We start from the raw sequence: 21,498 nt of genomic DNA on the forward strand, positions 1-21,498 counted from the left end.
CATATTAAGGGAGGTTTTTCCCATCCTAGCTTCTTGTCTGTTTTGCTGTACTAACCCTAGCTGTGTTGCCACTTGTTTGTGTAGAGCAGCTACTGTTTCCACAAGAGTCTGTACCCATTCATCTGTCACCACCTTCCCTTCCCAGGCATTAGGCAGTTCTATTCCTAACCACCAGCTTTCAGGCATGCGCATGTGCCTTCCAGTCATGACCTCAAAGGGAGTGTACCCATGTATTGCCTTAGAGCCTCTTAGGGCCATCAAGGTGATTGGTAACTTTTCATCCCAATCTTTTCCTGAGCTTTTTACCTGTTTTTCAAAAGCTTCCTTCAGAGTGCGATTGGTTCGTTCTACTTGTCCAGAGGACTCAGGGTGTCCGGCTATGTGGAAACGTTGCTTAATGCCGAGAGCCTTACATAGCTCTTGCATAACCTCTCCCACAAAGTGAGATCCTAAATCTGAATCAATTACTCTGGGAATTCCCATTCTTGAGAAAACAATGTTGAAGAGCTGTTTAGCAGTGACAGAGGCAGTGTTGGTTTTAGTAGGGATGGCTTCCACCCATTTGGAGAAGGGATCTACTATTACCAGACAGTATTTATTCCCTCTACTAGTGGTGGGCAAAGGACCTATATAATCTATCTGAATTCGGGACCAAGGACCTCTATTCTTTGATGCCCCAATGCATTCTTTTGAACTTTGTGATCAGCATTAACCATGGCACACTGTAAGCAATTATCACACCATTGGTCTACATCTGCTTTCATGCCTGGCCACCAGCCTGTATCTTTAATCCTGTTCAAAGTATCCTGTTTTCCTTTGTGTCCTTGCTCATGCACAAACTGAATCAGATCCCCCCATACCTGGCTGGGGATTATCCAGTGCCTTTGACCATCTGTATTTACTGCCCACCAGACATTATCAAACTGCTCAATCTTGTATTTGCCAGTAAGATCTTTTCCTGCTTTGGCTAAGGACTGGATTTCTGTATCCCCATGCTGAAGGGTACTTAAGTCTAAGGTATCTATTCCTTTAGTCCCTAAAGTTTGTCTCTGGGTAGTTACTGCATCTATTTTCTTTACCTGGTCTGTCTTCAGTGTGGTTACTAGTAGCAGCATTTTTGGCTAAGGCATCAGCTTTATTGTTCCTTTATTGTTCCAATGTGCTTCTTCTGAGTGATTTTTCTGGTGCCCCTTTGTGCGAGTCACCCAGGTGTCCCCAGTTCTTTCTTTGATCAGGTTGGCAATTTTTCTCCATTTGTCTGAATGAGAAATGGGACGCCCAGCTGCAGCTACCATTTCTCTAACTAACCAAAGTGGGATCCACACAGTGATTGCTCTGGCTGTCCAGTCAGAGTCAGTATAAATAGCAACAGAAGTGTCCCAAGATTCATAAGCTAGGACAGCTTTAACTGCCTCTACTTCAGCTGCTTGGGCAGAATGAGGGCGAGCTGGTCCTTGGAGCACCTCTCCGTCATTTATGCGGATGGCTCCATACCCTGTTAGGGGATGCCCTTTATGATAGAAACTTGATCCATCTGTAAACCAAATTACAAACCCCTTCTGTTGTGCATCTGCAAGCCTCTTATCTCCCTTGACAGGCCATTCAAGGTGTTTTAGAAGAGGGAGGGGGCGGGTATGCTCCTCTCCTTCTATGATTAATCCATATGGGGCTGGTGAAACAGCTTGCTCTTTTTTAAACTCTACTCCTCGGTTTACTAGGGCGAGGGTCCACTGAGCAACGCGTGGGTTAGAAACCTGGCCGTCTTGTATTTTCCCTGATATGATGTACTTAAGCAGGGAATGCACAGTCTGAACAATGACCTTTGACCCTCCAATAATAAAATTCCCCAATGTGCAAGGCTCCAGACCAGAGCAAGACACTCCTTTTCACAGGGGGTGAAGCCTTGCTCTGTTCGATTAAGGAGCCTGGAGGCATATGCAATGACTCAGAGCTTATCACATTGCTTTTGACTAAGAGTGGCTCCAATACTTGTTTTTGAAGAGGCCAACTGAATTACAAAAGGAAGGACAGGATCCGGATAGCCCAGAGCTGGAGCACAAACTAAATCTTGTTTTAAGGTAGCCAGAGCAGTTTGTTGGTCTGCTCCCCATTCCCAAATCCTGTTTTTCTTTAATAATTTGTACAGAGGCTTAGCTTTGTCAGAGAACATTTCAATGAACTCTCTGGAGAAGTTAAAAAGTTCCCAGAAGAGCTTGCAAAGAGTGTGTATCTGGGAGAAGGCAGCTTTCCTACGGTTTCTACCCTTTGCTGATCTGGAGTCCTGCCATCCTCTCCAAGACATACACCCAGGTATTTCACTTGTTGCTGCACTAACTGAGCCTTTTCCCTATTTACCTTAAATCTAGTTTCCTGTACTATAGTCAGCACCTCCTTAGTGATTTCTCTGTTCATTTCTGCAGTGGGGGTGTGTATCAAAATGTCATCCACATATGAAATTACGTGCGAGTGGTGCTTAGGGCTCAAACGGTTCCACATTTTAGTGACATGGGCATGGCAAATACTAGGGGAAGAATGGAAACCTTGGGGAGTTCGGCTGAAGGCATATTGTTGTCCCCTGTAGGTGAAAGCAAAAACTTATACCAACATGAAGGATGGAGAGGTATAGCCATGAAAGCATTGGCCAAATCGATTACAGGGAACCATTTGGAGCCGGCTGCTACTGCTGCTAAGATCTCATTGTATTTAGCTACCACAGGAGCAGCGGCAGGGGTGGCTGCATTTCAGGCACGGAAGTCTATTGCCATTCTATAAGTGACCCCGTCCGCTTTAAGGACTGGCCGTACTGGCGCATTGCAAATACTTTGCATAGGCACAAGCACTCCTTGTTCTAAGAGACTATCTATAGTAGTTCTAATGCCTTCCTCTGCTGCCGCTGGGTATTTATACTGTCTTTGAGGAGGGGGAATCTTTTCCTTCAATCAAAACTTCAGCATTTATTTTTCCACACTCTGCCTTATGTTTAGTCCACACACTGGGAAATTCCTGTACCCATGGATCACTAATGGAGGTTAGGGTGGCAGTAGGTGCCTTTATGGTAGCACAATGATGCACAGCAGAGACTTGTGCAGGTCCTCCTTTTAACTCCCTTAACACCCCATTAGCTAGCTCTACAGTTAGCTGAAATGCCTGGAGGAAAGGAACTCCTAGGATTCCCTTCTCATTTCCCTCATGAGCACAGCACTCTACTTTTCCTTGCAATCTGTCAATTTGCAAGGGAACATCCTGCCAGACAGGAGCTTCCTGAATTTCTCCCCCATATCCGCTGAGCTGAACATGTTTCATGGTGGGTCTCCCTCCAGAGATCCACCGGGGACTTAGAATATTTACCGAGGATCCAGTATCCACTAGCAATTGGGCTAACATCCCTGGGTTCCCCACTGTAGCCCTCACAGTGGGTCTCCCCCATGCATCACACTGAAGTCTTGTGACCAGTTGGGGAGGCCCGAGGAAAACCGGGCACCCCTATTGATCAGCAGACTCCCTCTGGAGCCTCCACTCAGGAGAGGAGGCAGGGGTCTGGCGCTGACAGGGAGCGGGCACATGGGATGCACCCTGTATTGGGGCAGTGGGCTGAGGAGGTGCTCCCTGCATTAACTCTGCTTTCCACATGGCTTGAGACAAAGCATTAATCAGGACACTAATGGGCTGACCATCATATTTTCCCATATCTTCCCCTAAATTCACTAGCTCTTTCCAAATCATTCTCCTAAGGGTCTCTTTGGGCTGTCGTTGCCCAGGGCTGTGAGGCAAAGGGGGATTAGAACTGGGAGGGCGACTGGCAGAGTGAGGACCATTATTTGCAGAGGTGATAGCCTGCACAGGCTCTGAAGTAATCTTTTTGCCTGCTTGTCTCTCTTAAAGCACCAGTCTCTCGCAGCAAATCTCCTGCTTGTTTGATTTTTGCCACTAGTTCATTCCATCTTATGTGTTCTAAATCCACAACCCCATGGTCATTTTCATCTGGGAATTTAACCCTGCATAGGTGCTCTGTATTAATTCAAGTCCCTGATAATGGAAAGTGATGACTCCATTCTGTTCTGTCTGGGGCAATGAATCAGAGAGAGCTGCTAGCATTTTCTTTCGGATCAGGTAAGATTCTGGGGCTTCTCCTGGCTTCTGCTCTTCCATTACATACAATTTCTTAAGGGAAGAAGCAGGCAGTAATATTTTAAGAGCACTTATCATCCATTCCTGGGGTCCAGGAACAGTTCGCTCCCAAGAACTTATGCCCATGTCTAAAGCATCTGCATCACAAGGAGAAGCCCATAACTGAGCTACTTGAGTTAAGTCTGTGCCATCAGCAGAGGGGTACATTTGCCAAACCCGAGCCAGCCATGCAATAGCAGTGTCTCAGTTCAGTGGCCCCAGTCTCTCAGCAATAGCCTTGGCTTGCCAGGGAGACCATCTCACTATGTCAGTGACTATTTCCATTGTGGGAAGATCATCTCCTGCAACTAGGCGTTTAACCTCCTTTGTGGAAACGGGCAACATTATGCACATAGGGCCAATCGGGGTTGAATGGGCTCTTGGGGACTGCTTCAGGGAGTGCCTCCATTTTCCCAGGGGACTCAAAATCACAATCCTCTCTCAGCCTTACAGCTGCTATCATTCCCTTATGGACACTAAGTTGGGCATGCAATTTACTGATCTCTGCCTCACACTTCTGATGGCTTGCTGCTGTCTTTGCTGCCTTGTTTTCCTCTGCCAGGAAACGAGTTGCTGCTCTCACTTCTTCTAACAATACATTTGTGTGCGCTAATTCTTTCTTATACAGCTCTAACGTCTTGCTTACCTTGTCTCTGTCTTCCTGCATATCTCTAAGTAACGTTACCAGTTTAAGCTTTTCTGCTACAAAAATCACACCCGTTTATCTCACAATCTTTCAAACACTGTTGTAACTGTTCTTTTTCAAGCTCCATCTCAATTATTTCCAAACATGCATAAAACAATGCCCAGGCAGCAGCTTCATCTTTTGCACTACTACATGGCTTAAGAATGGTGCAATACTGTTCAAAACTCAAACCTGCCTTAGTCAGGGGATTCTCACCCTTGAAGCACCCTTTTTCCCCAGGGACATTTTCCCTTTTTCATTACCCATCTCTCTAACCTGCAGGGTTTCTCCTGCTTCAAACCGGCAGCTAAAGGAGTTTTACCAGACATCTCCATTTCCCTTATCACACTAATGATCACTATCAAGAAGCCTCTTTTACACAGTCACTTAGATTCCACACTGCCACAGTATTACTCCACAATCCTAGTTCTAAAGTACAACTCTTAACTCTACAGCATGGTCTTAAAGTTATTCCACAACAGTTCTTAACTTAAAAGTTACAGGAGGTCTATGAGAGAGGGACCTAGCTGAAGGAGCTTGGTCTGATAAGAAAGAAAAGAGAAAAAAGGAAAAGAAAAAGGAAAGTAAAGCTTTCAGGTAGGTGCCTCAGTTTACCACTTTGCAGCAACTACTCAACAATTACCATGTGATTAGGGTCACATGCTGCCAGCTATCTCCACCAATTTTGTTACCAGATTTGCCCATTACTTTGGGGTGTGCTCATTTATTAGGCATAGTTTCTAGGGTCTTGGTGATTCTGTCAATGTGCTGCTTGTGTTACTATACGGAGCTGTATCTCTCCCTTCTGCAAGCCCTCACCCCCAATGGAGCTATCTTGCAGGACTCCATCTCAATGGGGCTGGGTTCCTCCAGTCACCAAATCAGTCATACACACAAACACACACAAATTAACGTGACACGCCTGACCGGGCCGGGTTGATATGCATGGACAGGCTGACACCCTCATATGCCCAGAATCAGTTCATCAGAGCAACAACGAACTGCAGTCAGACACAAGCACACAGGTGAACAGAATCCCTCTGAATCCGGCTGCTGTGTCCAGCTGACACCCTCATGGGCCAGCATTCAGTTCATAAGGGCACGTCTGAGTCAAACTGGGTCAATCAGCCTGTACAAGCTGATCCCCTTATGTGTTTCAAAATCAGCACATCCCAATCTTTGGTCTCTTGATGAGCAGACCCCACAGTAATTTTGGCCTTCACAGGGATCTTTAGCTTAGGTAAAAGAAGCGTTGCTGCAGAGCATGGGAGGAAAGGGAAGCAGAGAAGTAAAAATACACCCAGTTACTACCAGTTTGACTATAAAAGTTATTTATTGCTAAGCATATGAAATATATAATGGTACTAGTAGTAATAGATATGCAAAAGAAAAACACATACAAACAATTACAGTACTACCCTGGTTTCACTAAGTATTTGGGGAAACTTAGCTCAAGCTTAACTATGACACTTCAGGTTCAGAAGTTTATGCCTAGAGAGAAAAGAGAGAGAGCGAGCACTGGTATCTCACCAGTCCAAGGTACTCAGGCTGCAAAGCTGACAGGCACAGTCCTTGAAGGGAGATGTTCTTGGGACGCTGGAAGAACACATCAACAGAGGATGGTGTCAGCGCAGGAGTTTTTCTTCTTTCTTTCTTCTTGAAGCAAGCACACTTTTTTTTTTTTTTTATACAGACTTTTATACCCTCAGTTCAGCTGCTTCAAGCATTCTCAATAGTGTAAATCATTGTCTCTTCTTTTGACAAGGGGTTATCTGTTTTGGAACATGTCAAGAAAATGACTGATAATAATCAGGAAACACAAGGTTAGGGAGTAACCAAATACGTGGGAGCCAGCTTGAAATTCCTATGGGTAGCAGATATACTGATGGGATCTCTCATGGTTTCTTCAGAAACAATAGATAGCTTGCAGCATCAGGATTTTGGATTTTTACTTGTGCACAAGCCTCAGCTTAGCATGACTTTTCCAGATCTTACTATAGTCTTTTAACAGACTTAAAGCAATTATTGGGGTGTTCATAACCTTTTGTGGAGAGGACTCCCACCAGTCGTCTCGGGAAAAGTATGACAAGACCTGTGATTAGGGCTCCAAGGGGCTGGACGCTGTGATGAACCCTTAGCCATTGTTCAAACGTTGCCCATGCCCCCTCTGACTTGGTCTCTTGCCTCAGCATTCCCTAACCCGGCAACCGAGTTTTAGTCAATCAAGTTTAAATAGGCCTCCCATAATGGGACCAGGGAATGTATGGCCTGAGATGCCTATTAAACTTGGGGGGGGTGTGTCTGAGGGCGGGGGGAGGAGTTCTTAGTAAATCCAGATTAGAACTGGTCTGATAAATGCTGAGCTGGGTGTGTGTGTGAAGATGGGTTGATTAACATTTCGAGCACAGATTCCCCATCATGCAGTGCTCCCCTGTTTCTCTGGTCCCAGAATTCACTACAGTCTCTGCTTTAGTCTTTCTCCATCTGTTCTCCATCTCTCATGTAAATGAATAGTCATCTGGTTCCATCTCGGATGCAAATGAGACCTAGGACAGTTGGTTTACTCTTGTCACCCTTATCTGGAGGGTCTTACGTGTGTCTCTCACTGCATCCTAATCAGTTTCATTTATGTAGGGGGGTGGGGGGGGTGAGTCAGACAGACTGCATCCTGTGCCAGGGTTGCCCAAGAACACACAGCTGAGACATAACAACCTGCTCCCCTTCCCAAATGTCCTTCGAACCCTCCTCCCGTATCCAATTTCTTAACCACCTCCCCGTGCTGTCCATTGTTCCCCACCTCCCCGACACCTCCCTCCCTATCCCCCTCTTCAATAATACAATTATAATCCCCAACAAATACCTTGTTCCCTCCCCATCCCCCACATATCCCCAGCTTCCAGAAAAATCCCCTGTGCTCAGCCCTCAGTGCAGATGCATACACATTAAAAATCCCCACCTCCACCCCCACCTTCAGGTGCTGCAAGCAACCCTCAATTAGCGTTTCTACTGCCAACACCCTCACCTGTGCCTCCTTAAGTAAAACACCCACCCCCGCTGTCCTATTCCCTTCTGCCCCCGCCCACCAAGATTGCCCCTTCTCCCATTGTTTCCTTAAAAACCTATAATTCCCCTTCCACCCTATCCCACACTCCTGCATGCAAATTATATCTGCTGAAATAGTTCCAAACACTTCCACACCCTCTCCCACCTCTTCCTTGTCAAAAGGCTCCTCATGTTTAACGAGGCCACCCTCAACATCATTTCCAAAACTTTCAAAAGAAAAGGAACACCCTTATTCCCTTACCCCTCCTCCCCACTCCCACTCTCTAACTCACTCTGACCCTTCCGCCACAGACGGAATCCCTTGTCTCCATATTCCCGTAGTCGCCACCAAACCCTCCACTGCCCCAGGGCTCAAAAATCCCACCCTCTCCTCCCCCTCCCCTGTTCTGTCTCTTCCCCCTTCCACCTTCTCCTTCCGTTTCCCTTCCCCCTTCCTCCCCTCCCTCTTTCCCCAACTCTCCAGGTTCGTCCACTTCCACTCCCACTCTTTTCTTACCCCCTTCCCCACTCCCCCCCCCCCCGCTGCTTCTTCCTTTTCTTTAAACCCCCCTCCTGCCCTTGCTCCAGGGCTTCCATTCCTTCTGCCCAATCTCCCCCCTTGGGCTTTTCCGCTCCCCCTAATCGCTCCACCATCCCTCTCAGTTGTTTCAAAGCCTCACCCCCACCTTCTTTCTCTCCCTTTTGTTCTTCTCCCTTCCCTTCCCCCTCCACTTCTTCCTCTGAAAGCCCCAGCACTGCTTCTTCAATCCCTTGTTGACCCCCCTCCCCCTCAGGTGTCTCCTCTACAAATGATCTCCTCCTCCTCCACCCGCACCTCCAGCTGTTCCTCATTCCCTCCTTCCTCCGCTCCCCTCTGTTTCTCCCCGTCTCCACCCACCCGTACTCTGTTTGCGTAGGAGTACGGGCACTCCCGCTGAATGCGACCCTCCTGCCTACACCCGGTGCACATCAGTTTTTCTGTACAGAACTGTGCTCTGTGCCCCATTCCCCTACACCGAAAACAAACTGTTAACAAACAAAATGCAGCCAAGTTCCCCCCCAACCCACACCTGCTACACACCTTCGGCTGGTCATGGTATGTAACATACCCCCTGCAAGGTCCAATTTGAACCACCAGCAACAAATGCCTCAGACCCCCAGGGTTCCCCACCTCTTCATGTAATAAAACTTGTGCCCTCCACGACCCCGTCCAGACCCTCCATCCGTCAAAAACCCTCTCCACATTCAGCACATGCTGCACCTTTCTCTCCAGCCAATCCACCACATCCCCTTCCTCCAAAACATCAGTGTACAACTTAATAAACAACACCCGCTCCCATGCTTTCTGGCCCACTTCAAAATTTAGCCCCTCCAACTCCCCGCACTCCACAGGTGCCTTATACGCTTCCCAAAAAGCAAAGTAGGCCTTGCAGTTCCAAAAGGACACGTGCCACTCCTTGAAATTATCAAATGCCACCACACAACTCAAGTCCACAGGCTCCACCTTCAGTGTGGCAAACGGTACCCGCGCCATAAAGTCCACCCGGCTCAAAGTCTTTGAGCTGTTAAACCCCTTTCTAGCCAAAGTCACTTTGACCCTCCATCTTTTGTCCCTCCTCCGGTCTCCATCTTCCTGCTCCGGCCCAGAAGGTACCGCCGTCCACGCCACCATCTCCTGCCCACGAGCCTCCTGCCGTCCGCCCTCTTCGGGGGTCTTCCTCCTCCCCCCCGCACTCTCCCGGCTGGTCCTTCCCACAAAGCTCCATCCCTCCTCCGCCGCCATCCACTCACCTCCGTCTCTGCTCCGCTCACCTCCTCCCGTCTCCCGACTTCTCTGCCCACTCTTGCCTGGATCTTGCTCTCTTTGCCTCCGCTCCGCTCCCGTCTGCTCCACCAACTCCATTGCCACCGTCACCTCCATCATCGCCCTCGCCGTCGCCATCCCTGCTCTCCTCCCAGCGCTTGGCCTCCCGAGGCCCGACCAGGCAGTGGCCGGACCTGCGCCTGACCGCCAAACTGATCTTGTGGTAAAAATATAGCATAATCTATATTTTCCTGCTTTTATAATTGCTTCTACGTATTTTCATAATTGCTTTTGCTAAGGCATATATGCTAATGATAGATTTACGAGTATGCACAAAGACTTCTACAGACAGAGCCAGGAACAGATGCAATAAATAACTCCTTACGAGAGATAAGAGAAGAGGGGCAGGGAAGATGCTGAGGTGGAGAGACCAGACCCTGACCGAAGGATGACCGCGAGGGGCTTAAGAACTGCCCCTGGGAGGGGATTTAAGATGTAAATGAGACATGTATGTAAACCATCATAGAACATGTAACTGCTAGACATACGATGCAAGACGTAATGCTAAGTCTGCCAATAATTGCACGATACGTTGAAATCTATTGTTTACCTTGGCTATAAAAAGACGTTTCAGACCCAGTTTGTGGTCAACCCTTGATCCGAGTGGCACAACTCCTGGGTCGGTCTGTTTGCAAACAAATAAATCTGAAATTGGACCTAGCCTGTGTGTGACTCTCTCCTGGGGTGGATTGGACAAGCCTCCAGGGGCACGAAACTAGCCGTTTGTGCAACAATCTGAGCCTTCAAGAGGCTGAGAAATGATAACCCACCCAGGGCTGGAGGGGGAGCGGACCCCCCGGGGCCAGCAGCCTGGGGGGCCCTGCAAGCAGGGCCAGGAGTGGCCCCAGCGGTGTGGCGACTGACTGATCAGCTGGCTGGCTCTCCTGCAGGAAAGCCACCATGTGGGCGGGGGCTAGCAGATGTGTGCCGCTCCTTCCTCGACTCGACTCCTTGCTTCAGTCAGTGTGCCCAGGTTTCTAGCATCTTTTTAATCCTCTTCCAGGTGATCCGTCCTGTGGCGGCGTGGTGACTGGTCGACTGGCTGGCTCTCCTGTGAGAAAGCCACTGTGTGGGCAGGCCGGGGCTGCCAGGTCAGGTGTGCCGCTCCTTCCTTGACTCGACCTTGTCCTCAACTTGACTCCTTGCTTCAGTTTGCCCAGGTCTCAGTCTACTGCCTTCGTTCAACTGGACTGGACTGGCCTGGCTCGCACCCCACTGCTGTGTCTTTCATCGTTGTCAACGACAACACTCGACGAAGGCAGCATCTGGTCTTAAGGGGCCTTGCGGGCCGAGCCAGGGAGCAAGGGGGGGGAATGGGGGGGGGAAGCTGCAAGGCCTGCCAGTAGCGGGGAAAGCTCCAGCCCCCCAGCCTCCCCGGCCCTCCGGGTGCCGCCACCCAGGCCATGGCAGGCCCCCTGCAGTGTGGGCCAGCTCCCAGCCCGTGTCCCCTGCCCACCCGGGCCCAGGCCTCACGGCCCCCCGCCACTGCCGGCAGGGTAGGCCCGCCAACAATGCCGCCCGGCAGGCCAGGGGGGCAGGTGGGAACGTGCCCACCCGCACCCCTGCTGGCCTCCCGGCTTGCTGCCCAGTGGCTCTTTGCATAGGGTTCACCCCCACCCCCCACCCGGGGTTGGCCTGGGGTCACCAGCTCCAGGAGGCCCATGCTGCTGCTGCTTTTGGAACCAACAGAGGAGAAAGGCGCTCCCCCGGAAGGGGAGCGGGCACCGGGCCCCGAGGCACTGCAATACCGGGCCGATGAGCGGAGGCGCTGGAGCAAGCTCTGAGGCCCGCTCCCAGCACCAAAAATGCGTTTAATGCGTCAGTCCTCATAAATTGAGGACGTATCAGCAATTAAACTGATAAGAACAGATTTTTTTTTTTTTTATCATCAAGTACCAAAAATATTTGAAAACTTTCAACACAAACAACAAGATCTCCAAACTTTTCTGATTCAAAATACAACGTATACATTAAACCCCGTAACATAACATTCCTTTCAAGACAACCAAAACACATTACTTCCCCCCCAAACAACCAAAATAAAACACTTCAACATATCCCTCCCACCTTCGCCACCACCAATTCAACCTCTTTTTCATTTCAATCACTCCCTCTTTCAGTATTTAACACAAAATCATAATATATACATTCCCTTTTAGATTCCCATTTTCCTCCTTCCCCTTATCCCAACTCTCCCTCCTTCTACTCAAATAACCTCCTCCACTCAATCCCTTCCCACTCCCCTTCCCCTCTATTTCTGTAATACCCCAACTCCGCATTCAACAAATAAATACTCTCGTGACGTAAAATAAAGCCCCTTTTGCACTAACAAACACCTCACCTTCCATACTGCCACCCGTGTACAAAGTAACAAAACCCTAATTTCCCATTCCCTCTCCTTGTGGTTCACTAACCCATACCAAGCCCCCTCAAAGTTAACGAAAGCGCCCCACCCTACCGTTCTACAAAACCTACTCACCCTCTGCCATACCCTTTGTGCAAAACTACATTCCCATAAAACATGAAGAAAAAAAATCGCCTCCTCCCTCGTGCACAATTCTCGCGGACACTCCGCCCATCTCAGCAAACCCCATCGCCGTTGCTCCACCCTTACCGGTAACACCCTTCGCACCACCCGCTAAGCAAAATCTTCGTGCTGCCCCTTCCACCTCTTTCTCACCATTCCCTTCCATACCCTCCCCACCTGAGCACACAACTCCCCTATATCCGTCATCCCATCCCTTCCCCTGATCTCCCTCAATACCCTCTTAGCCTCCCCCAACCCCTCACACCCTAACCCCTCCAACCCCTTTACCCTCAAGAAATTCCACCCCCACGTGTACCACTTCACCCGTCTATCTGCCCACAACCCCGTCCACTGTCCCCCATACAACCCCAACCTCCTTAAATACCTCCCCACCCAGTATCTACAAAACTCCCCCACTTTCCTCCCTTCCAACCTCGCTACCCTCACCACCCCTTTCCAAAAATACACATAAACAAAGGCTTCCAAATCAGGTAACCCCCACCCTCCCAACTCCTCCCTCTTGTACACCTCCTGCCTTGCCACCTTCTCCGTCTTCCTCCCCAGAAAAACAAACAGACTTCCCTCTGTACCCGCCACCAGGTGGGTGGGTACACCACTGCTACAAACAACACCATAGGTAACAAAAATTGTTTAATTATCCCCACCTTCCCTCTAAATGATAATTTCCCCATGCCCCATATCCTTAACACCTTTTTCACCCTCCCTCTAACCTCCTCCCACGCCCGTTCCCCTTTCCCTCCTACATCCATGTACACCCCCAACACTTTCAACCCCTCCCTCTCCACCTGCCACCCTTCCTTCCCCAACCCCCTCCAATCCCCCACCACCAGCAACTTGCTCTTCCCCCTATTCACCCATGACCCCCCCCATACTCCCTAATTCCCTCTACCACCCTCCTCAAAGACCCCTCATCCCAAACCATAAATGTAACATCATCCATATAGTGTCAGCCTCAACTCCCCTCCCCCTGGCACCGATATTACCCTCACCCTCCCATCCCTTCTCACCCGCTGAGCCAACGGCTCCATCCCTCACACACACAGTCCTGGAGAGAGGGGGCACCCCTGGCACACCCCTCTCTCCACCCTAAACTCCCCTCCCAAAAACCCCTTCACCAATATCCTACTATGTGTCCCATCATACAATGCTCTCACCCACCCCACAAATTTCCCCGGAAACCCCATCCGCCCCAAAACCGCAAACAAAAACCCGTGCTCCAAACCGTCATATGCTTTTTCCAGATCCACACTTCCCACCACCACCCTCCAACCCCTCTTCCCCACATACTGCATCATATCCCTCCAAACCCACTGTGTATCTACCATTCTCCTACCCTTCACTGCACACGTCTGGTCCTCCCCCACCACCTCCCCCAACACCTTCCCCATTTGTGTCGCCAACGCTTTTGAAAATAACTTGTAGTCTACGTTCAATGACGTGATCGGCCTCCAGTTTTGCAGCACCTCCGTTTCCCTTTTTGTGCAACAGCACCACCACCCCCACCGCAAACCCCTCCCCCACCACCCCTGACCCCATGATTTCCTGAAACACCCCCACCACCTCCCAAAACCTCTCATAGAATTCCACTGGTAACCCATCCAAACCCCGTGTCTTCCCCTTTTTCAACCTCCCCAACACCTCCCTCACCTCCTCCTCCCTTATATCCCTCTCCAGATCTGCTTCCTCCCCCTCCCCTAACCTCTTTTCCAACTCCCCCAAGAACCTCTCCCCTGCCTTCCCACCCACCTCCCGCTTCTTATACAACCCCGCATAGAACCCCATCACCTCCTCCAACACCTCCCCTTGCTTCTCTACCCACACTCCCTCCCCCATAACCACCGCCCCCACTTCCCTGCTCCTCTTCTTCACCCTTTCCGCAAAATACTTCCCCCATTCCTGCCCCTCCCCCACCCACAGTGCCTGTGCTAGAAACATCCTCTCCTGCTCCCTACTCCGAAACCATTCCTCCACCGCCCGCTTCGCCTCCCCCAACTCCCACTTCACTTCCCTCCCCACCCCCCCACCCCCAATCACCTCCCGGACCAGATTTTGAACCCTTCCCTGCAGCCTCCCCAACTCCCTTCTCTTTTTGCACGCCTTCCATTTCCCCACCCGTATAAACCACCTTCTAATCTTTTCCTTCGTCACCCTCCACCACTCCCATTTGGATTTAAACAGCACCCTCATTGTTCTCCACCCCTCATATTTCCTCCCAAAAGCTCCACATAATTGTTCATCCCCCAGCACCCTTGTATTTACCTTCCACACTCCCCTCCCTAACCTGTAAATCCACCCTCAACACCTTGTGGTCACTAAACCCCACTTCTTCTACTTTCTTACCCTCCACCCTCACCCCCTCAGAAACTAAGACAAAAAAATCAATTCTCGACACCCTCTTTCCCCCCTCGGATCAATCCTCATTCCCATCCACTCCCCCTCCCAAACATCCTGCAACCCCTCCTCCCGTATCCAGTTCCCCAACCACCTCCCCATACTATCCAGACGCCCACCCCCAACACCCCCTTCCCTATCCCCTTCCTCAGCAATACAATTAAAGTCCCCCACAAAAACCTTCTTCCCTCCCCCCCCCATATCGCCAACCTTCAAAAAAACTCCCTGCATTCAGCCTTCACCGCAGGCGAGTAGACGTTGAACACCCCCACCTCCACCCTCATGAGTTGTAAACAACCCTCAATTAACCTCTCCACCCCAATCACCCTCACCCGTGCCTCATTAACCAATGTTCCCACCCCCACCGCCTTCTTCCCTCCCACCCCAGCCCACCACCATCTTCCCTTATCCCATCTCTTTCTCAAAAACCTATAATCCCCTTCCCACCCGATCCCACACATAATATCAGCTTGTACCATTCTCAAATACCCTCCCACCCTCTCCCACCTCTTCCTTGACAACAAACTCCTCACATTCAGCGAAGCAACACACAAAGCACTCTCCATTTTAAACATTTCAAACCACAAACTCCTTCCCCTTCACACCTCTTCCCCACTCCCACTCTCCAAAGACTCCACCGAGGACTCTATACCCTTCCTCCATATCCCCGTTGTTTTGACCAGGCCTTCCACCGCTCCTGGACTCAAGAATCCCAACCCCTCCTCCCCTTTCCCTCCCTCTCTTCCATCTTCTTTCCCTTTTTCTTCTCTTCTTCCCTCCCACCCTTTCCCCTCCCCTTCCCTTCCCGTTCCTGTTTCCAACCCCAACATCTTCTTCCCCCCCTTTCTCATCCCTCTGTTACTTTCTTTTCTTTAAACCCCCCTCCTGCCCTTGTTCAATCGCTTCCATTTCCTCTGCCCACTCCATCCCCTTCTTTTGCCCCGTTCCCAATTGCTCCACCATACCCTGCAGTTGTTTTAACACCATGTCCCCCCCTTCTCCCTCTTCCCCCCTCTTCTCTTCCATCTCTATTTCCTCCTCCAACAACTCCATCACTGCTTCCTCTATCCTTTCTCTTCCTCCCTCACAGGTGTTTCCTCCACTACCATCTCCTCCCTCTCCACCGGCACCCCCAGCTGTTCCTCCTCCTCCATTCCTCCCTCCTTTTCTTCCCGCTCCTCTCGATTTCCCGCCATCCGCACTTTATTTGCGTATGACAACCGGCACAGCTGTTGCGTGTGCCCCTCCTGCCCACAGCCCTTACTAACAAAACTCTCTTTGCAAAACTGGGCCGTATGCCCCATCCCCCTACACCAATAACAAATCATCAGCTGGCAAAATGCTGCCAGGTGCCCTTCTTGCCCTCGCCTATTACACAATTTAGGCTGGTCACTGTAGGTAACATACCCTCTATAGGGCCCAATTTGCACCGTCGACATTAAATGCTGTACGGCCCCAGGCCTCCCCACCTCCTCATGAAGTACCACCTTTGCCCTCCATGCCCCCGTCCAAATTCCCCCCCAGTCTCGCTCCTTTTCCACATAGAATCACCCTTTGCACTCCCTGCTCCAACCAAAACTTCATCTCTCCTTTCTCCAGCATGTCACTATACATTTTTATATACAAACACGCGTTCCAGCGCCTTTTGCCCCATATCAAAACATAACCCCTCCAATTCCCCACGCTCCGCCGCCTTCTTATGAGCTTCCCAGAACGCTGCATAGCTCTTTTCGCTCCAGAAAGGAATATTCCAAATCCTCCTGTTCTCAAACGCCACCACACAACTCACGTCCTTCGGGCTCACTTTCAACGTGTTAAATAACAACGAAGCCATGAAGTCCCATGCCTCAAATTCTTACATCCCTTATGTCCCTCATGGTCAAAGTCACCTTCACCCTCTATTTTGTCCAAAATCCTCTATTTTCTTCCTCTGATCCAGCAGCTTTTGCCGCCCCTGCCGTCTCCTTCTCCTGCCCCAGGGTCTCCCATCGACCTCCCTCCGCCGCTGCTGCCTCTCTCTCTTCGGGGGTCTTCTTCCACCCCACTCCCGGCTGGGCCTTCCCTCGCCGCCACACTTGAGTCCACCCCTCCTCCGTCGCACTCTCTTCCAACCTCCTGGCTCCCCCTCCGATCTTGCTGCTCCCGTCCTCCGCTCTCCTCAGCTCCCGCCTCCGCCTCCGCCAAAACCGCCGCTTTGGGAACTGCAATGGCTATGGCGGTAACAGTCTCCTCCATCCTCCCCGGCACCCAGCCTCTCAAGGCCCGACCAGGCAGCGGCCGGACCTGCGCCTGACCACCAACCTGATCTGAGCCTTCAAGAGGCCGAGAAGCGATAACCCGCCCAGGCCCGGAGGGGGAGCGGGCCCCCTGACTCGGCAGCCCAGGGGGCCTGGCAAGCAGGGCCGGGGGTGGCCCCGGCGGTCGGTCCTGGGGCCTGGCGACTGACCGACTGGCTGGCTGTCCTGCAGGAAAGCCGTGTGGGTGGGCAGGGGCTGGCAGGTGTGTGCCGCTCCTTCCTCGACTTGACACACTTTAAAGTTCTCATGCGCAATTACAGAGCTCAAGTCCTTCAGGTCCACACCACAGTCCCCAAAAAGGACCTTTTCCATAAACTCCGTCCTTTGGAGCCTTGTTGCTCCCCCAATGCCTTCTTTCAACAAAGTCACTCGGACCCTTAACTTCACCCACCACCATGGGTCTTTCTCTCCCCACAGGGATCCTGCATAGTCTCCTTCTTCTTCTCCACGTTCTTCCTTTTTCCCCCAGCCTCTCCCTCTCAATCTTTCCTTCCTCTCACTGTCCTGCTGGTCCCACCGCTCCTTCCTTTCTTCCTTCTTCCCCACTGATATGACTCTCTCTGCCTCCTTGGCCTCCTTCTCTCTCAGCCGCTCCTCCTGCTTCCTCTTCCTGCCCACCACAGACCAAATGCCCTCCTCCATTGGCTCACCGTTTTTCATCGTCTCCGTCCTCTGCTCCTCACCATCTTCCGACATGCTCCATGGGCCTGAAGAGGGAGCCTGGTGAGGGCTGGGGACATAGGAATAGAGGAGCTTTCCCCCACTGTCACCCTGATGAAGAGGAAAAGGAGGAGGCACAAGCTAGGTTTGTGAACAAGGGGTGAACGAGGGATGCCTCTGAGGGCCAACCCACCTCCTCAGCTGCTGCTGCCACCACTGTTGGGCAAGGACAAGTCCTGTGGTGACTCTTCTGCAGCAGATAGACTAGAAACCAACCCTCAATGCCCTGTAATTGTTGTCATCATTGCCAGTTGCCTGCCTTTGCCTGGCTTTCAGACTGGCAGTGGCTCAGGAGGCCTCCCAACAGGCAAGCAACTGGTGCTGCTGCTTTCTTCATCCTGCTCTTTGGAGATTTACCCCCTCCCTATCAATTGACATTAGCGGTGGCAGCAATGACAATGCTTGATGAGGGTAGTATCTTGTCCTGCCTTCCTTGCAAGGGTCTGTCTGATGCTACCCCAGGCTCTGCTAAGCTGATGGAGAACAAAGGGCCTGGAAACAGGGCTCACCTTACCCTACCATCTGCCCCACTGTGGCCTGCTGTTCCCAGCAGTGGGCCGGGCCCCTGACTGGCTGCGAGGACTTGGCCAGTGGCTTGCACCACTCACTCATCTGCCTGTCACCTGCCCAGCCTACCTGGGGCCCACCCAGCCTGCCTGCAGCTGGGCCTCGCTCCCCCAGGTGGGCATGACTGCCACAGGCGGGTTCTGGGCTCTAGCTTGCACTTGAAGCAAGTAGGCAAGCCTGCTTCCTATGGTGCTTAATAGGCAGGGTGAGGGTCCTGGCTGGGGCTAACCCACCTTTGCACAGGGCCTGCCTCCTGGGGTCAGTCAGGATTCATAGCTCAGGTTCAGGCTCAAGCTCCCTCAACCTGAGCAGAGCATCTCAGGAAGCTGCTGCTGCTGCTTTTACAAACCAGTGGGAAGTCGCTCCCCCAGGGGGAAGAGGGCAGCAGACATGGAGACCCTGCAGTACAAGGCCGATGCATGGAGCAGCTGGAGCAAGCTCTGAGGCCCCCTTCCAGTGCCAAAAATATGTTTAATGCATCAGTCCTTCTCGGATCGAGGATGTAGCAATGAGAAAAGCGATAAGAACAGAGTTTTCATAGCAAAATATACTCATAACAAAATAAAAACATAACCAATGTCACATATCATCGAGACTAAACACAAACTCCTATCTATCCAACTCAAACAGCATCTTCAGCTTCAGATTTATACCTATACATCCATAGTGCCAACATAAATAGCATCGCATAATATTGACATGCATACTAGGGCTGTGCAAAGCTTTGGATTGCGATTTGGATTTGGAGATGATTCAGAGGCCGAATCTAAGAATCCAAACTGAATTGCTAGAAGCTTTAGGCTTTCCGAATCGGTTTGGAGCTTCAGAAAAAAAATTGGCGTTTCAGCCATAGGGTGTAATGGGGAATCAATAAAATATCTATAACTTGGTTGTCTTTTGGATGATTCGGATGAATCTTGAAGGATGGTAGCTGCTGCATGAAGCCTGCCATGTTTCAGGGTGATAGGCACAGGGGTTTCTGGGAAACTGCACCTCAAAGTCCTAAAAGCAAAACTCATGTCATCTGTGTGTGTTAAGGCACAGGGGGGTGAAAACTGCAGGCCTGCTAGGGCCTTCTGAGGCCTTGGTGCCTGCCAGCTGTCAAAGAGAAAGGTGCAGGGGGAGTCTGGGTACTGGGGCCCTGCACCTCTGGCCGCAGGCAGGCAAAACATGTGACATGGGTGCTTGCGGGACAGTGTGTGTGTGTGTTCGTTCAGGTGCGCCCTTCCTGGTGCTGGGGCCTCTGCACAACATGGCAGTGTGCCCCTGTGAGGTCTCCTCCTCCCCTGCAGATGACAGGTCAAAGTAACTTAACTGGCTCAACACCAATAGCACCAGCAGCAACAAAGAGAGGGGAAAGTGGGATGTAGCAGCCCAGGTAGAAGTGCAGAGGTGCCTGGGGAGTCGGATGTCCGGCAGGAGGCGGCGTGCCAGAATTCCCCTGTCTAATCTATATTGAGCCCATGAGTTTCTGTACCTAGGAGACTGATGAAGTGTAGTTCATAGGCCCGACTGTGAAAAGTGGTTTGTAATCTGTTCCCTCTCAGGTATAGGCCTGAGAGACCGGAGGCAGAGTATTTTTCTGGTGAGGAATGTGCCCCTACAGGTAGTTGGGTATTGTTGTCTTGGATCCATCCAACTCCCCAGCTACCTCTGCACTTTCACCGGTGCTGCTACATCCCATTTCTGCCCCTGCCCCCACCCAGCCTGTCCCTCCCCCCACGACACCTCCATTTCTATTTCCACTGACTGGCTTTCTTGTCTGCATTGCATGCCAGGCCAGGCTCTGGCTTCTTTACTATTCCTTCCATCCAGGGCCAGGAGACACACCAACTGTGTGCACTTCCTCAGCCTGACAAAGGGTTTTTCAACCCAAAATCCCAAGATAGATTTTTTATTTCAGTTTTTTCATTATAAACATATAAATATAAAAACACAATAAAAGCCATCATAGCTTGAGAGCTGCAGCAGGACCTAGCAAGCCTGCAGTTTTCACCCCCGTGTCTCAACACACACGCAGTGTCGCCTGTGTCATGAGTGTTGCTTGTCAGCAGCTTAAGGTGCAGTTTCCCAGAAATCCTTGTGCCTACCACCTTGAAACTTGGTGGGCTTCATGCCCTTGGCCACAGCTACCACCCCTGGAAGATTGATCCAAATCAGCTGAAGAACAACCAAGTTATAGATATTTCATTGATTCCCCACTATACTCTATGGCTGAATCTCCGAATCAGCTCCACATCTTTCCCGAATCGATCCCAGTGCTGGGTAGGGAGGGCCACCCCACATGCTTTACTCATCCTTCCTTCCAGGTACTGCCACTCTGCTCTGGGGACTCCACCACCTACACCAGGCTCAGTAGTAAGTACCGATTAGGGAGGCCAGTGCTGGAGTTGCTGTCCCTCTGATACAGGGCAGCGCTGCTCTAGTCAGTGGAGAGCGCTACTGGGGAATGCTGCTCTGACCATCCTCACTGGGTCATCATCACCACCCCCAAGGCTTGTCACTACTCCACTACTGGCTCTCTTCAGCCTCTCTGTGGAGCCCCAGGCCTTTCAGACGCTGATTACCCTCACCTGCAAGTGCACAGAATTTCAGCTCATTTAGCAACAGGAAGTATCAGGTGTAGCCCTGGACCCACTACAGGGATTTTTATTGACTTAAAAAGACCACACAGGAAGTGAGTGGCTCCTATCTGGGATCTCCCCTCTTTCTCCCACGTACATAGCAGCTTTCTATTAAATCTAAGGGTCACCCCATTGCAGACCTGGCACTGCTTAGAGGAGGGCTGACCCATCAGTGACCTTTGTCTAACTTTGTGTTACCAACTGGTGTGTGCCTACAGGTGTCACTGATTTGGCAGAAAAGGCCAGTGGACACAAAACTTGATCCACCTGCCCTTTACAGTAGCCTGTTTTAGACCTCGAGCAGTAAACCCAAGGCCACAAACAGTGAGAAAAGGTGTGAGAAGCCCCCTCCTGAAGCATGCATACTAATGAGGGTGCAGATCAGGAATACACTTAGTTGCCATTCTAGCACATAACCAGAGTCAAGCATGGAAAACATGAGTAGAGTGACCCTCACATAGTCAGGTAAAAAGAGGTCATTTTTACAATCAGTTTCTGTGGACAATGCTGAAAGTGTGTTGTAAGTAAAACCTCAGGAAAGTCTCTGAAAATAGATTGGTCTTCCCTTCTTTGTTAACAGTAGTTGGGACACA

The 21,498-nt window shown here is 50.8% G+C and overlaps 1 long non-coding RNA gene and 1 other non-coding gene across 2 annotated transcripts; both read right to left on the reverse strand.

Moving 5' to 3' along the window:
- Positions 1–6,166: 6,166 nt before the first annotated feature.
- LOC132248514 (uncharacterized) lies at positions 6,167–10,591 on the reverse strand. Its single transcript, XR_009459712.1, has 2 exons — positions 9,686–10,591; positions 6,167–6,624 (listed from the first exon to the last, which is right to left on the reverse strand). It is a non-coding gene; the product is annotated as an uncharacterized LOC132248514 (long non-coding RNA).
- Positions 10,592–11,472: 881 nt separating this feature from the next.
- LOC132247912 (U2 spliceosomal RNA) lies at positions 11,473–11,663 on the reverse strand. The gene has a single exon (XR_009459308.1). It is a non-coding gene; the product is annotated as a U2 spliceosomal RNA (small nuclear RNA).
- Positions 11,664–21,498: the final 9,835 nt, after the last annotated feature.

The sequence above is a fragment of the Alligator mississippiensis genome, chromosome 1 (assembly GCF_030867095.1).
Source record: "Alligator mississippiensis isolate rAllMis1 chromosome 1, rAllMis1, whole genome shotgun sequence".
Classification (NCBI taxonomy): Eukaryota; Metazoa; Chordata; order Crocodylia; family Alligatoridae; genus Alligator; species Alligator mississippiensis.